This window comes from Asparagus officinalis, chromosome 5 (assembly GCF_001876935.1).
Source record: "Asparagus officinalis chromosome 5, Aspof.V1, whole genome shotgun sequence".
NCBI lineage: Eukaryota > Viridiplantae > Streptophyta > Magnoliopsida > Asparagales > Asparagaceae > Asparagus > Asparagus officinalis.
Window position 1 is genome coordinate 32,748,715 of NC_033798.1, and position 15,299 is coordinate 32,764,013.

Below are 15,299 nucleotides of genomic sequence, written 5' to 3' on the forward strand. Positions count from 1 at the left end.
AGTTCCATTACTCTAGAACAAAAACCATCCTTATAGCCTATTGTAAGTCACTCACATCTACACATCAAGGCTTATAGGAAGAGAAAGTTGTACCATTTTGTTTCAGTTTGATAATCTTTTGAAAGAAGAGATTGTTGTGGCATTGGCAATTGAAGATTGTCAAGGTTGTACGGTTTGCTTGCGGGTTGCAAGTGCTTGCGGTTTTGCAAGTGGAAATAGTGGAGAAATCTCAAGTGAGGCTTGGGGACTGGATGTAGGTCTGGAGGACCGAACCAGTATAAATCCTTGTGTTTGCGTATGCAATTTTCTGTGATTGTCTACACATTGGTTTGATCTTTCTTACTCTTTGTGATATTATTTTATTGAAATTTAAAGTTTCCGCATTAGATTTCATAAACACTATTCAACCCCCCCTTCTAGTGTTTGAATGCCATTGCAGCGATCCTTCAATTGGTATCAGAGCAGGTTGATCAAGGATAACAATGGCTACATCATCTACATCACAGTTCAAGGAAGGACATTCTACTCAAAGACCACCACTTTTCGATGGTTCCAACTACAACTACTGGAAGTGTAGGATGAAGATCTACCTTCAATCGATAGGATTCGGGAGGTTGGGGGGGGGGGGGGGGGTGATTAGGGGCTTATGCTAATCTAATCCGATTTAAATACCAATTAAAACTAATTAACAAGTTATCCTAGCAAGTATGAAATACAACAAGTTATATGAGCTAGGATGAGCAATATGAACAACAAGAAATATCCTAGCAAAGAGATATAAGCAATATATGATATATGCAAGGATATGAAACTAACACAAAGGGTAAACAATATGAACTAAATAGTGGATCATATAAATAATGAGCTATGGACAATGGCGATATAAGGTATGAACATAAATATAAATGAACGCCAAAGCACACTCAATGTGACGCCCCTGGGTTCACACAAGGCTGCAGTCCGAGGTGAAACCAAGGATGTTAAACCTGCCATGCACTACACCGTGCAATAACATGTTTCACCATCACAATTTTATTACTCTAGTGGGTCAATAATAGGTGTAGGTACAAAAGCAAGTAAGAGATACAACAAGAGATAACTGATGAAACGTAGAGATTAAATAGTATTCCATCATCCAACATACAGGAATATAAAGTCAATGTCTGAAATGAACAAACTGGAGTTCTTAATACATCTCAAATACAACAAGTCTGAATAAAGGAAATAAGGCACACAGCCTTTACAACATCTAGAATAAAGTCCTCAAATGTATAAACAAAGTCTATAGTGGAGCTCCAAAATAAAGCATAGCTAGAATAGATAGTCGAACACTAAAGTGTGTCGTCATCAACCTGCGACTCTCCGGGCTCCTGGCTCATGACCTGAAAGGGGGAGGGACAATGAGCGTCGCATGTCATAAAATAGATCTAACCAAGTATATCAACATAATATAAGGCACTTGTCATAAAATTTATTTACCTGATCAAACAAATGTGGGTAGTCGCGTCGCATGTCCTCCTCGCGCTCCCAAGAAGCTTCCTCAACTCCACTTTGGTTCCATTGAACTTTCACCAATGGAATCACCTTATTCCTGAGTCTCTTGTCTTCTCTAGCAAGAATAGTTACTGGGATCTTAATAGTAGTCAAATCATCTCGAAGCTCAATCTCCGGTGCATTCAACACTCGCTGCTGCTCCTCATCATGCAAGTGCTTCTTGAGCATAGAGATATGGAACACATTGTGTACACTAGACATAGATGCTGGAAGATCTAGTCTGTATGACACCGCTCCAATGCGCTCCAAAATCCTGAAAGGTCCAATATATCTCGGCGCAAGCTTCCCTCGCCTCCCGAATCGCTGCACGCCTTTCATAGGCGATACCTTCAGCATAACCAAATCCCCAATCTGAAACTCTAGTGGTCTTCGCCTCTTATCTGCATAACTCTTCTGCCGGCTCTGAGCGGCTAGAATCCGCTCTCTGATCAATGCTACCTTCTCGGTAGTCTGCCTCACAAGCTCTGGCCCAAGCATCAAGCTGTCCTCTGGCTCTGCCCAACATATCGGTGATCTACAGGGTCTCCCGTACAATGCCTCATACGGAGCCATCCCGATCGTCGCTTGATAACTGTTGTTATAAGCGAATTCTACCAATGGGATATGATCCTCCCAGCTGCCTTGGAAGTCAATGACACATGCCCTCAACATGTCCTCCAATACCTGATTCACCCTCTCAGTCTGACCATCCGTCTGCGGGTGGAATACACTGCTATAAGATAGCATGCTGCCAAATGAGTCCTGGAAACTCCTCCAAAAGTGTGAAGTGAAAACTGATCCTCGATCCGATACGATCGTATCTGGAACTCCATGGAGTCGAACTATCTACTGAATGAATATCCTCGCATACGACTCGGCTGTGAAAGTGTTCCTCACTGGAATAAAATGCGCTGACTTCGTCAACCGGTCCACTATCACCCAAACAGAATCATTCCCCTTCTTCGACTTCGGCAACCCCACAATAAAATCCATAGAAATGTCTGCCCACTTCCACTCTGGAATGGGTAAAAGCTGAAGTGTCCCTGGCGGTCTCTGGTGTTCTGCCTTCACCTGCTGGCAGGTAAAACATCTAGCTACATACTCTGCAATCTCTCTCCGCATACCACTCCACCAGAAATGTCTCTTCAGGTCCTTGTACATCTTGGTAGTCCCTGGATGTACTGTGTACCGAGTACGGTGCGCCTCGTCAAATAACTCCCTCTTCAACTCTGCACTGGCTGGCATGACCAATCTACCCTTCATCCGTAATCCTCCATCTGCTCCAATGGTCCAGTCCACCTTAGGCTCTTTGGAAATCTCCCCCTTACGGGTTTGAATCCAAGAGTCCTCCAACTGAGCTCTGACAACCCTGTCACTCCAAGATGGCTGCACTGACATAGCTCCCAAGAATGCAATGGTTCCTCCAATCTCGTAATATCAAACTGGCTAAGAGTGATAAGATCTCTGTACAAGGAACACCTCAAAGCCGCAACCCGATGCCGACGCTTCCTACTCAAAGCATCTGCTACGACGTTCGCCTTCCCTGGATGATACTGAATCGCGAACTCGTAGTCCTTGATAAACTCAATCCATCTCCTCTGTCTCTAGTTGAGTTTATTCTGGGAAAAGAGATACTTCAGACTCTGATGATCAGTGAATAACTAAAATTGCACTCCATAAAGGTAGTGCCTCCATGACTTCAGTGCAAATACCACTGCTGCTAACTCCAAGTCATGAGTGGGATAGTTCTGCTCATGCACCCTCAACTGCCATGAGATATAAGCTACTACCCTCTGAGTTTGCATCAATACGCCCCCTAAGCCGGCCAACGACGCGTCGGTATACACGACGAAGGTCCTATCACTGCATGGAATGGTCAAAACCGGCGCCGTGGTCAGCTTGGCTTTCAAGATATCAAAAGCCTCCTGGCACTCCATGCTCCATATGAACTGTACACCCTTCTTCGTAAGGTGTGTAATAGGCATCAAAATCTTCGAGAAGTCCTGAATGAACTTCCTGTAGTAACCAGCTAAGCCCAAAAAGCTGCGAATCTCTGTCACCGTCTTCGGTGGCTCCCAATCAAGAACTGCCGTGACCTTAGCCGGGTCCACTGCTATACCCTCTCTACTGATGACGTGGCCAAGAAATCTGACTTCTAAAAGCCAAAACTCACACTTGCTGAACTTAGCGTACAGCTGATGCTCCTGAAGAGTCCTCAATGCTATCTGTAGATGCTCCTCGTGATCCGCCTCCGATCTCGAGTAAATAAGAATATCATCAATGAAAACGATCACGAACTGATCTAAGAAGGGACGGAACACCCGGTTCATCAAGTCCATGAATACCGCGGGTGCATTGGTCAACCCAAATGGCATGACCAAGAACTCAAAAGATCCATATCTAGTAAGAAAGGCGGTCTTGGGAATATCCATCTCCCGAACCCGCAACTGATGATAGCCAGAACGAAGATCAATCTTCGAGAAATACTGCGCACCCTGCAACTGGTCAAACAAGTCATCAATCCTAGGTAGTGGGTACCTATTCCGGATAGTGACCTTGTTCAACTCTCTATAATCTATGCATAATCTCATACTACCATCCTTCTTCACGAAGAGGACCGGTGCGCCCTACGGAGAATGACTTCGGCGAATAAAACCCTGAGCTAACAACTCATCCAACTGGGTCTGAAGCTCCCTCATCTCAGCTGGTGCCATACGATAGGGTGCGCGGGATATCGGGGCTGTGCCAGGCTGCAACTCAATACAAAACTCCACCTCTCTCACCGGAGGTAGTCTAGGTATGTCCTGAAAGACATCCTGATACTCTGAGACAAACCTAGTCTCTAATAACCCAGCACCCTAATCCCATCGCATCGCCTCCTCGATGTACACCAGAAATGACTCCGCAAGTCGGTTGCCTTGAGGTAGCTACAATCATCTCGGACCCATCGGACGCTCGCAACTTGACTGTCTTCGCAAAGCAGTCAATACTGATATGGTAGGACATATGCAATACTATCAAATCCACTATGAACTCCGACTCGTCTAGACTGACGGTACACCTCCTACAAACGCTCTCCAGAAGCGATACCTCACCTAAAGGGGTGAAAACAGATAGAGGGGTATCTAGAGGCTGAGCTACGAGCTGGAGTCTAGTCATAAATGCATGCGAGATGAAAGAATGCGAAGCTCCCGAATCGAAGAGAATACGGGCGGGAAGAGAGTTCACAAAGAACGTACCCTACACTACAGCTCCGCTAGCTCCGTGGTCATGGGGAACTACCGCATATACTCTGCCTGTGGCTGAAGACTGCTCTGCTGATGGTGCTGGAGAATATGGGATGATCTGTCCCTGAGAAACATCCTGAACTGCCCGAATCTGCCCCTCAGTCCTCTGAGCTGCTGGCGGTGCCTCAAGCCTGTTCTGTTGGCCCTGACCTCTGCCATGCTGTCGCTGCTGCTTCTGGTTCGGACCCTTGCCCTGCTGGGCTCCTGTTGGTGCGCTACGGAACTCTGATGCCTTATGCCCGACCTTGCGACAGTTATAACAAGATCCCTGGAACTCGGGTGCCCTCATCTTCTGGTACCTCTCAACCATACGGAGCCAAGTCTCCTGCTCGGTGGTCCTGTCTGGAACTGCTAGGGGAATGGCTGCAGGCGTGACTTCTGGGGATCTCTCTCTGACAGGAACGGCAGGTATCCCCTGCTGCTGAGCTACTGGTGGTGGTGTCCGTGGTGCTATATGAGTCATCACCAAGTCCTCAATGGCCGTCATCCTGGCAATGAGAGGAGCTTGGTTTAAGTTTGTTTTAAAAGCTTTTAAGCAATTGAGAGTTTAATTTTGTGAAATCAATTTCACAAAATCTAGAAGAGATCATCACTTGGTGTGACGCCCCTTGGTTCACACAAGGCTGCAGTCCGAGGTGAAACCAAGGATGTCAAACCTTCCATGCACTACACCGTGCAATAACATGTTTCACCATCACAATTTTATCACTCTAGTGGGTCAATAATAGGTGTAGGTACAAAAGCAAGTAAGAGATACTACAAGAGATAACTGATGAAACGATAGAGATCAAATAGTATTCCATCATCCAACATACAGGAATATAAAGTCAATGTCTGAAATGAACAAACTGGAGTTCTTAATACATCTCAAATACAACAAGTCTGAATAAAGGAAATAAGGCACACAGCCTTTACAACATCTAGAATAAAGTCCTCAAATGTATAAACAAAGTCTATAGTGGAGCTCTAAAATAAAGCATAGCTAGAATAGATAGTCGAACACTAAAGTGTATCACCATCAACCTGCGACTCTCCGGGCTCCTGGCTCATGACCTAAAAGGGGGAGGGACAATGAGCGTCAAAGCGCTAGCGAGCAACATCACAACCAACCCCAAGGGAGAGGGCTCGTTGTATAAGGAAATACAATTATCACGAAATACATATATATAAAACTCAATTATCCTAAAAATAACAATAGGTTTTAGTACTTAGGAAGTTTCAACACGGGCATAGGTACATCGAGCGAAATAATCCAGACAAGAAAACCCTCATGTATATACCTTATATCCCAAATTGAAAGTCCCTAAGTACCAAACCCGGAGTCTAATACGTGAACAGAAAAAAATAACAAGGAAATACAACCCATCTCAGAACATAAATACAGTACCTTGTACTGACCTACATAAATACCATGCCGTGTTCTACATAAGTGTCATACCCAGCCTAGGTAGCTATCATGTCTTATCGGTATCAAAATGTCGTGTCCCAAACTCAAATGTGTACCATGCTCAAGGTTTAGCAAAAATGTCCAACACATGGACTAAAAGGGATGCAGGTCCAACACATGGACTGAAATAAAATGCATGTCCAACACATGGACCAAGATGACAAGTATCCAACACATGGATCAATAATAATGCATGCTCAACACGTGGACTATGAACGAAGAAGTGTAATTCTCACTAGCATATGTGGAAATACATATACATGTCCCAACTGTGCACGTGTTTCAATGTGTGGGTCTAAATTCGTATCACAGTCAATTCCCATGTGTAGATAAGTCACTAATATCGCAAACCAGTGTGAGAAAAAAGAGGTGATCTCTTGAACACGCGAAAAGATCAATAAGGGATCAACATGCACAGAATTGTGCGGCGGTCGACCGCAGAGGCCACTCCGGTCGACCGCTCACAGCGTCAAAAGTTATTGTGTTCAAAACTGAACGGCGGTCGACCGCAGAGGACATGTCGGTCGACCGCTCAAAGAGCAGAAGCTTTTCTGCTGGAAAAATCTTGCGACGGTCGACCGCTTATCCCGATGCGGTCGACCGCTAGGCGGACAGAACCCTGTTCTGGGTTCTGTCAACTACCGAACTCATTCAAAAAAAATTTGGGGATTTCTATACTCACTCTACTTTAACATTTAAATAGTGAACCATGGCAATAAACAACAAGTTTAAATGGTTAAAACCTCATTATCAAAAATCCCAAACCTTAAACAACATGATTTTAAAAGTTCTTAAACAGTAAAAATGAGTTTAACTCTCCTAAAAACATTTCAGATCAAAATCTCATTTATTAAACATAATTAGTGAACCATTTAAGACTGAAATATATGATTCTTGCACCTCATGCCATAAGGTCTACTTTATCTACAAAAAAATACAATTTGGGCTCAATAAAAACCGGATAAAAACTCAAATCTAAGCATAAAAACGAAAAGGGATAAAGTTGGGCGAGATGTTACTCGCCTACGACGAAAACGAAGCCCTAGATCTGGAGGAAGATGATCCCTCTCGCTGAATCCACCAACAATTCGCTGAAAAGCCCTCCAAAGCTCCTCCAAATCACCAAGGAGTGAGAAACTAGGGTTTGAGGGGAGAGAGGGGGCTAGGGTTCTGATATCAGATGGAAAATGGGGCTCTCTTGGGTATAATAGTATATATCCTCCCCCCCCCCCCCGCCCCGACCCCGACCCGAAACCCGTTAAGACCCAACACAGAAAAACTCTCTGCCCGTTGTGCGGTCGACCGCCGCGCCCAGCGCGGTCGACCGCACAATAGGAGAAATGTCCCCTGAGTACCCGACTGCTGTGCGGTCGACCGCCGCGCATGTCGCGGTCGACCGCACAGCAGGACAACTGCTTGCTATGTCTGTTTGACATCCTGGTGAATCCACTTGTTTTCTCCAACATAGAATTTCTTGTTAGGCTCCCAAACATGATTCATCACATTCAATATATATATGTGTATATGATAAATTTTCACAAAAGAATTATTCATCACTAATAATTCAATATCTATATATCCTTATAAAATTTTACGGGGTTCTACACTCAAACACACTATATGATCACAGAGTTCGGACCTTCCGTCCTACGTCTCCGCTCCCCACTCCCGGGAAGAATTCCACTATCACAACCAGGTTTTTTACGCTCACCAGAATAACGTTTACACCTCACAGTGTCGGTTTTCAACGCTCACCGAACAACGTTCACTCCTCACACTTGGTTTTTTAGTTCACCGAAAACTTCACAACACACTCAGTTTTCTAGCTCACCGAAAACCTTACAATCTCACAATGTAACAATAAATGATTTGTTCTCTCATACAAGGGGAGAACTCAATTAAGCACAACTCAATGTTACAATCTCTCACAACCCTAATATACTATGTATGCAAATACAATAAGCTCAAGTGGGTGTGTGTAACAATGAGTGAAATCAAATTTAAACTCAATATAAAACCTAGCTATAAAGAATGATAATCAAATGCTAGATAGAGTTTAAAAAACTTCTCCAATAGATAACAAGATGGAGAGATGAAGATTGAAGCCCAAAACAACCAGATGATCTCCTCCACTTGTGAAAACTTCTTCACAAAAAAAAACACTAAACACACTTAAACCCTTGTTTAAAACTTGTTTAAAAACTTTCTTGGATCACTTAGAACTGAGATCAATGGGGGTATTTATAGCCTCCCAAAACCTCAGCCAAAAACCCCAAACCAAATGACAAAAACAGCCCCAGCAACGGTAACAAAAATAGCCGTTGGAAACAGAACTGACAGAGCGGCGGTCGACCGAAAAAATTCGCGGTCGACCGTGATCCAGATCTGAAACTGAGAATACAAGGAGAACTTCATCGGTCGACCGGTGCGGTCGACCGGTGCGGTCGACCGATGGAAATTTCGAGCTCCCGGTCGACCGCACCGGTCGACCGACAAACTCTCTGCTACCCACTGTCGACTGAACATATGAGCGGTCAACCGGTGCGGTCGACCGATAACTGATACTACAGAAAACTAGTTCTGAAAGCTGTTTTTCTGAATTTAAAACACTATTTAAAAATATCAAACAAATTCCAAAAAAATATAAAACTTTGGGGAATGATTGTAGACATGATAATAAACATGCTACAATGACTAGTTTCCAAAAATGACTTCCCAAATGAAAAATATCATCATTTTACAAAATAGTCCAAAACATGAAAATATGAGATGCTTGAATTTTGATATTTTGACATAAACCAACTTTTGAAACTTTGTGAAATGTTTTTATAGACTTAGTAAAACATGTATAAACTGATATTGAAGTCTATAAACTAATAAGACAATATTTTCACAAAATTACATATTCTATGCAATAAGTACTAAAACACAATAGAGTATGAAATATGTAATTTCATAAATATAAACATAAAAGCCCAAAACCATGTATGTATATAAATAACTATATATATGCATAGAAACCAAAACTTATGTATATCTATATAACTATATAGATATATGAAGAAACCAATAAATGTGTGTGTATATGATATTGAGCTTAGAGTATCTAACACACATAATATAAAATCTAAACTAGATTACCCAAGCTAGATCTTGATCTTCATTGTAGCTCAACTTGGTACACATACGGATGAAGCTTGAACTTGATCTTTAACTTGAATTGTATGAGCTTTACCAACATTCCGCCAACCTCCTTTGGTTATAATCATTGAAGCTCTATTCCATCCATCCTCCAACATATTATTTGTCTACAATAAATAACAAAATACAAATACTAGACAAACAATATTAGATGTAAATTGTTTATTAAACATCATCAAAACAAGAAGGCTAACAAGAGGGAGCTATTCAAAGGATCTGAGGCCCGTTTCAACATTCCTTGAGATCAGGCTTTGTTTTAATCTCGAGAAAAGTCGTAATCTCACTTGGTTAAGATTATCACTTCTGCGATTATTTCCTTTGTGAAGAAAGAGCATTGAATTTTTATTCTATCAACTGGATCTGATCCATGATGGTCTACGGACTAACGTGTCCCTTGCACAGGCAAAGATCCTATGCAAACAGCGGGTGATAAACGTCCTCTGTGTGTGTTTGAAGAGAGTTGTAATTCTTATTTTATTTGTATAAGTGAGTAGTCTTATAAAAAGATTAACTCTTTTGAATTCATTATAATCGATAAAATTATAATGGATTCGACAAATAAACTAACTTTCGATACAAACACTCTGGTGACCATAGTGGGAGCCAACAGCCTCGCTGTCGAGGCTGTCGTATCGCAACTATTGATCAAGATCCCAGTTGAAGCAGAGTATGAGTTCGACCAATAGAAGTTTGAAGAGTACATCATATCCTCCTCCTCCAGATCCTCCTCTTCTTGCAAGCGCAGGAAGACCTCTATGTTGAAGAAGGTTCGTTGGTCTTCGGATTTGAAGGCACAGAGCACTAATTCTCACCCATCGCCTCTCTGACACCTAAGCAGGCCAGATCTAATGCTGAGAACAACACCTTATCAATTAAAGTGTTGCCTATTCAAGCTGTGCCAATCCAGACAAAGAGGGCTAGTCAGAGGGGGCACCAATGTCTTGCTCGTTAGTTCACCAAAGCTCTAGAGAAGGTGGACGGACTCCACTATCAAGCGGACTTAGAATTCAAGAGGTGCCAAAAGACTAAATCACCGTCATAGCAAGTAATGAACTCCTCAACCAACAAGTAGGTCCGTGTCAAACAAGCCGGTTCAACCCTTAAGGAGCGCATCCAGAATCACCGCGCATTGTTCGCGTGCACACGGATTCTTGTGCAAGAGGCATAAAAGTTGTGCAAAGAAGAGGTGGCCAAAAAACCACGAAAACCACACCAAGTAAGGAGGCCGAAATCAAAAATAGTAACTCGGACAAATGCCGAGATGCCCAGAAAACACGAGTCACCCAAGAGTGGATTGGCCAAGGCCGAGCCACCTCAAGGTGGTTCGCACCAAGGCTGAGCCACCTCGAGGTGGCCCATGCTAGCCTCGCCTCCCGCTATCGTTTCCTGTACTTCCAGTGAAGTCTCATGGAAGCATGGATCTATCCCTATTCAAGATAACGATGATGAATTGCCTTGGTCCTTTACACAAGGATCGAGACAAAGCTATGGTTAAAGAGCGTTTAGGTCTGGTAAACAAATCCCGAGCGACTCTTTAGGCTGAGGGTCGTACGTGTCCTCCCAACAAGTTGAAGCCATCCTATATCAGTAAAACACACATAATCGCCCGCTTAGGATTTAAATGTATGACTCCTAAGAATGCTAACAAGGCGTTGCATACCCGGAAGGAGATGCGTTCATTACATGGTAACGTCATACCTGGGTAATCAAGTCAATAGCTGATAGGTTGCTACAACCACAACGCCGATGAGTTATATTATCAGGCTGGGGTATGAAGAAATCTCGAAAGAGAAGTATCCCAAAATTAGACTCTCACTGTCCTTGTGAGAGGTTAATTAGGGGAAGATTTCTTCTTGTAGAAGCATCTTGATTTAGATTTGGACACTTTAGTGGATATTCTTTCAAATACCGAGACCCTCCATGGAGCGGTCTTGGGGCTGGTCATGATGATGAACATCCAAAAATTACCATCAATGTGGCCGATAAAGAAAATTTGACAAGGCGTTACATCCCTGACTCTTTCTCAGAGGCATTTCAGCGCATCGCTTGGTTACGGTCAGGAACTAGACGACCTAGACCGGATAGAGGACACTCCTTGAAGGATGAAATATCAGACATCAACTCTATGATCGCTTCTAATAATACGGTGTCCATCATAGGACAATCTCGTGAGGCGTTTATGATCAACACTGAACAAATGGCCAAAATCCTCGAAGACACTCTGGCCAAGCAGAAAGAGAATTTCAAATTCGAAATGGAAATGATCGTACAACGGATAAGGGAATTGCATGATCAATAGATTCAAGCCTTATCAAATCAGATTGGTGAATCTAGTCGTCATAATGCTACCAATCAACAAGATAGTGATTCAGACGTGGATGAAGATCTCAACACTGTTACCCCTCTTGTTGACCAAAATGTCGGGGGTGGTCCCACCGAGGATGACAATGCTAGGGGTTGTCCAGTTGTTCCTCACCGAAATCACCCGAAGAAAAATACGGGCGAGGATGAGAAAATGAAAGACCTGGAGAGCAAGATCAACACATTGATGTCTGCTCAAGAGGTAAAGAAGACTGGTACTCCATGTCCCTACCTAAGGGAGTGAGAGTTAATCCCATATCCAGTGAAGTTCAATCTAACTAACTTTACGTCGTTCGAGGGAAAAGACTTATCCACTCAATACCTAATTTAATTAAAGTCCCACCTGGGTGTGATCTCTGCTAACTAACCTTTGATGGTTCGGTCATTCGTTATCACCCTTCGTAGGACCGTCTTCGATTGGCACTGCCGTCTCAAGCCAGAAAGTATCAACAGCTAGGACGATATGAAAAGCTTGTTCCTCAATAACTTCTTCAACGATGACACCAAAGTGTCGATTGAAGCTCTTTTAGATGAGAAACAAAAGGATGGGGAGTCAGTTGATAGCTTTGTTAAATGCTTCCGTAATAAGATAATGAATTGTAGCGATACTGTCGCAGAGGAATTTATCTTGCAGACATGCCACAACAATCTTTCCATTAATATGCTGGAAGCCCTAGGGGCGTGTGATCAACAACATGAAAAGAATTAAAACTGCATGGAGAACAATCTAAACGCTTTCTCAAAAGAAAAAAGCTTGAAAGATGCCAACCGACAACTAACCCCCCGAACTCGAATTTTGCTTCTCGTGGTAAGGGAAAGGCACCTGCAGTGGCTGTTGAAGCTAATCAGACGTCATAATAGCAACCTCAGAAGCAGTGAAGGACTCCGGATCTGAAACTCCAAAAAGGGTACTCCTTTAAAGATGAAGAGGTTTCGACTATCTTCAAATACCTCCTTGAAAACGACAAAATCAAGCTGCCACCTATTACAAATCAGGAGGAAGCTAACAACACTTTGGATCCAAAGTACTGTGCATACTACAGAAGGATCCTTCATTCCACCAATGCTTGCTTCTCTCTCAAAATAACATTCAAGTCTTGGTTAACGTAGGCATCATAACGTCAAAATAAGTCTAATGAGAACAGTTTCTTCTGATGAATATAAGAGGTTAAACTTCTTCTCCCTTTCCTCCGATAGGTATATGAGGTTAAACTGATCCCTGATCCTTCGACAGGTATATAAGGTTAAACTGCTCTCCGATACTCTTTGAGGCTAAATTATTCCCTATCTTTGACGGGAAGTTCCTAGAGAATATTACACATAATATTCTTAAGGATAACCTAACAACCTTTTATAAGTATACGAGGTTAAACTGCTTCCTTTATTTTGAACAACGAGAAGTTCCTAAAGATTATTACTCTTAATATTCATAAGGATAACCCAACAATGTGGTCGAATACAATTGCATTCAGGTTTGCTAAAGAGCTGGAGGTGGAATACCTCGATGCATTCCAATGGGAAGTTCCTGGAGAATGCTATACATGGTATTCTTAAGGATAACCCAAAACCGATTATTCAAGATGAAAACCAATCATCGAAATAATTTATTCTTAATCATAATAAAAAATGGTTAAGAACATCCCACTGTGACTATTTAATCATATCCAAGATGATTAAAACCCTCTCACTGTGACTTTCCGAGCACTCTTTCGTTGAGATGAGATTTAATGACCTCATTCGGTCAATCTTCCCTTATGAAATTCTCACGATGTAACTGCGGAATGCTTGATGATTCAAGGTCCTTAATCATAAAGTCCCTCACTGATCAAATTAACTAACAGTGGGTCCACCAAAAAATTTTCGGCTGAGTCCATTCAAACTCCCACTATGCTTGTGCACTTAACACTCCTAATATTAAAGTCCCAACACAGTACTAAAAAATTCAAGCTGCTGATCCATGCTGATTAGCAAACCCCATTCATGTTAAGTCCTTGTCATTTGACGCTGAAAACCCCCACCGAGTGATTTGTACAAATCAATATTCCTATTATTGTTTGTACCCCACTCTCATTGCTTGTTTGGTCAAACCTTCTTATAGTTAGTACCAAACCCAAAATCCCCTCTCGATTCCTTTCATGAACGAGAGGTCCACTTTCATAAATGGACATCCCTTTCGATAAACGAAAGAACTCCACCAAAATTAAACAATCAAACCTATAAACATTAGGGTCGTATCAAATCCCCACTTGGTCGAACCTTCTCATAGTTAGGACTAAAGTTAGGAATCCTACTTTGAGTTTCTTTTGCGGCAGGAGATAGAATATAAAAATCTTCCTCTCCAGCATTAGATTCGTCTTTGCCCCAAGAGAAGACATGGAGATAGAATATAAAATTTTCCTCTCTAGCATCGGGTTCGTCTTGCCCCAAGAGAAGACACCACCTTCCAACACCGAAATCCGTGCTTAACACGCACGAGAAATTTTATCCTGAAACCTAAGTAGGGATAAGTCAGCGCCTAACACATGTTACTCGTTAGTCTTCACCACAAAAAGAATAAAAGTCCACGTATTCGACATCGTGATAGGTTGTTATTAATAATATCATAATCCATGTCTTACACGTATGGGGAATTTTATCCTGAATCATAAGTAGGAAAAAGTCACTGCCTAACATGCATTGCCGATTAGTCTTCACCACAAAAAGGATAAAAGCACAGTTATTCAACATCGTGACAGGCTGTTATTAATAACACCATAATCCATGCCTTACACGTATGTGGAATTTTATCTCGGATCCTAAATAAGGATAAGTCAGCGTCTAATACGCGTTGCCGGTTAGTCTTCACCACAAAAAAGATAAATGCCCACGTATTTGATATCATGGCATGCCGTTATTAATAATGCCAAAATCCGTGTCTTATACGCATGAAGAATTTTATCCTGAATCCTAAGTAGGGATAAGTCAGCGCCTAACACGCATTGTCGGTTAGTGTTCACCGTAAAAAGGACAAAAACCCACATATTCGATATTGTGGTAAGCTGTTATTAATAACACCATAATTCATTCCTTACACGCATGGGGAATTTTGTCCTAAATCCTATGTGGGGATAAGTCAGCGCCTAACACGCGTTATCGATTAGTCTTCACAGCAAAATAGACAAAATCCCACGTATTCGACATCATGACAGGCCATTATTAATAACCTCAAAATTTGTACTTTACATGTACGAGGAATTTTATCCCGAATCTTAAGTAGGAATAAGTCTGCATCTAACACGCGTTGTCGGTTAGTCTTCACCGCAAAAAGGACAAAAGCCCACGTATTCAACATCATGACAGGCTGTTATTAGTAACGCCATAATCCATTGATAGGATATAAATATCTACCAAAAGTTATAAGTGTACAACTAATCAAGTTATAGTACAAAAAGTTATTGATCCCACGAGGAAGGTGTTTGTAGGAGAAAAAT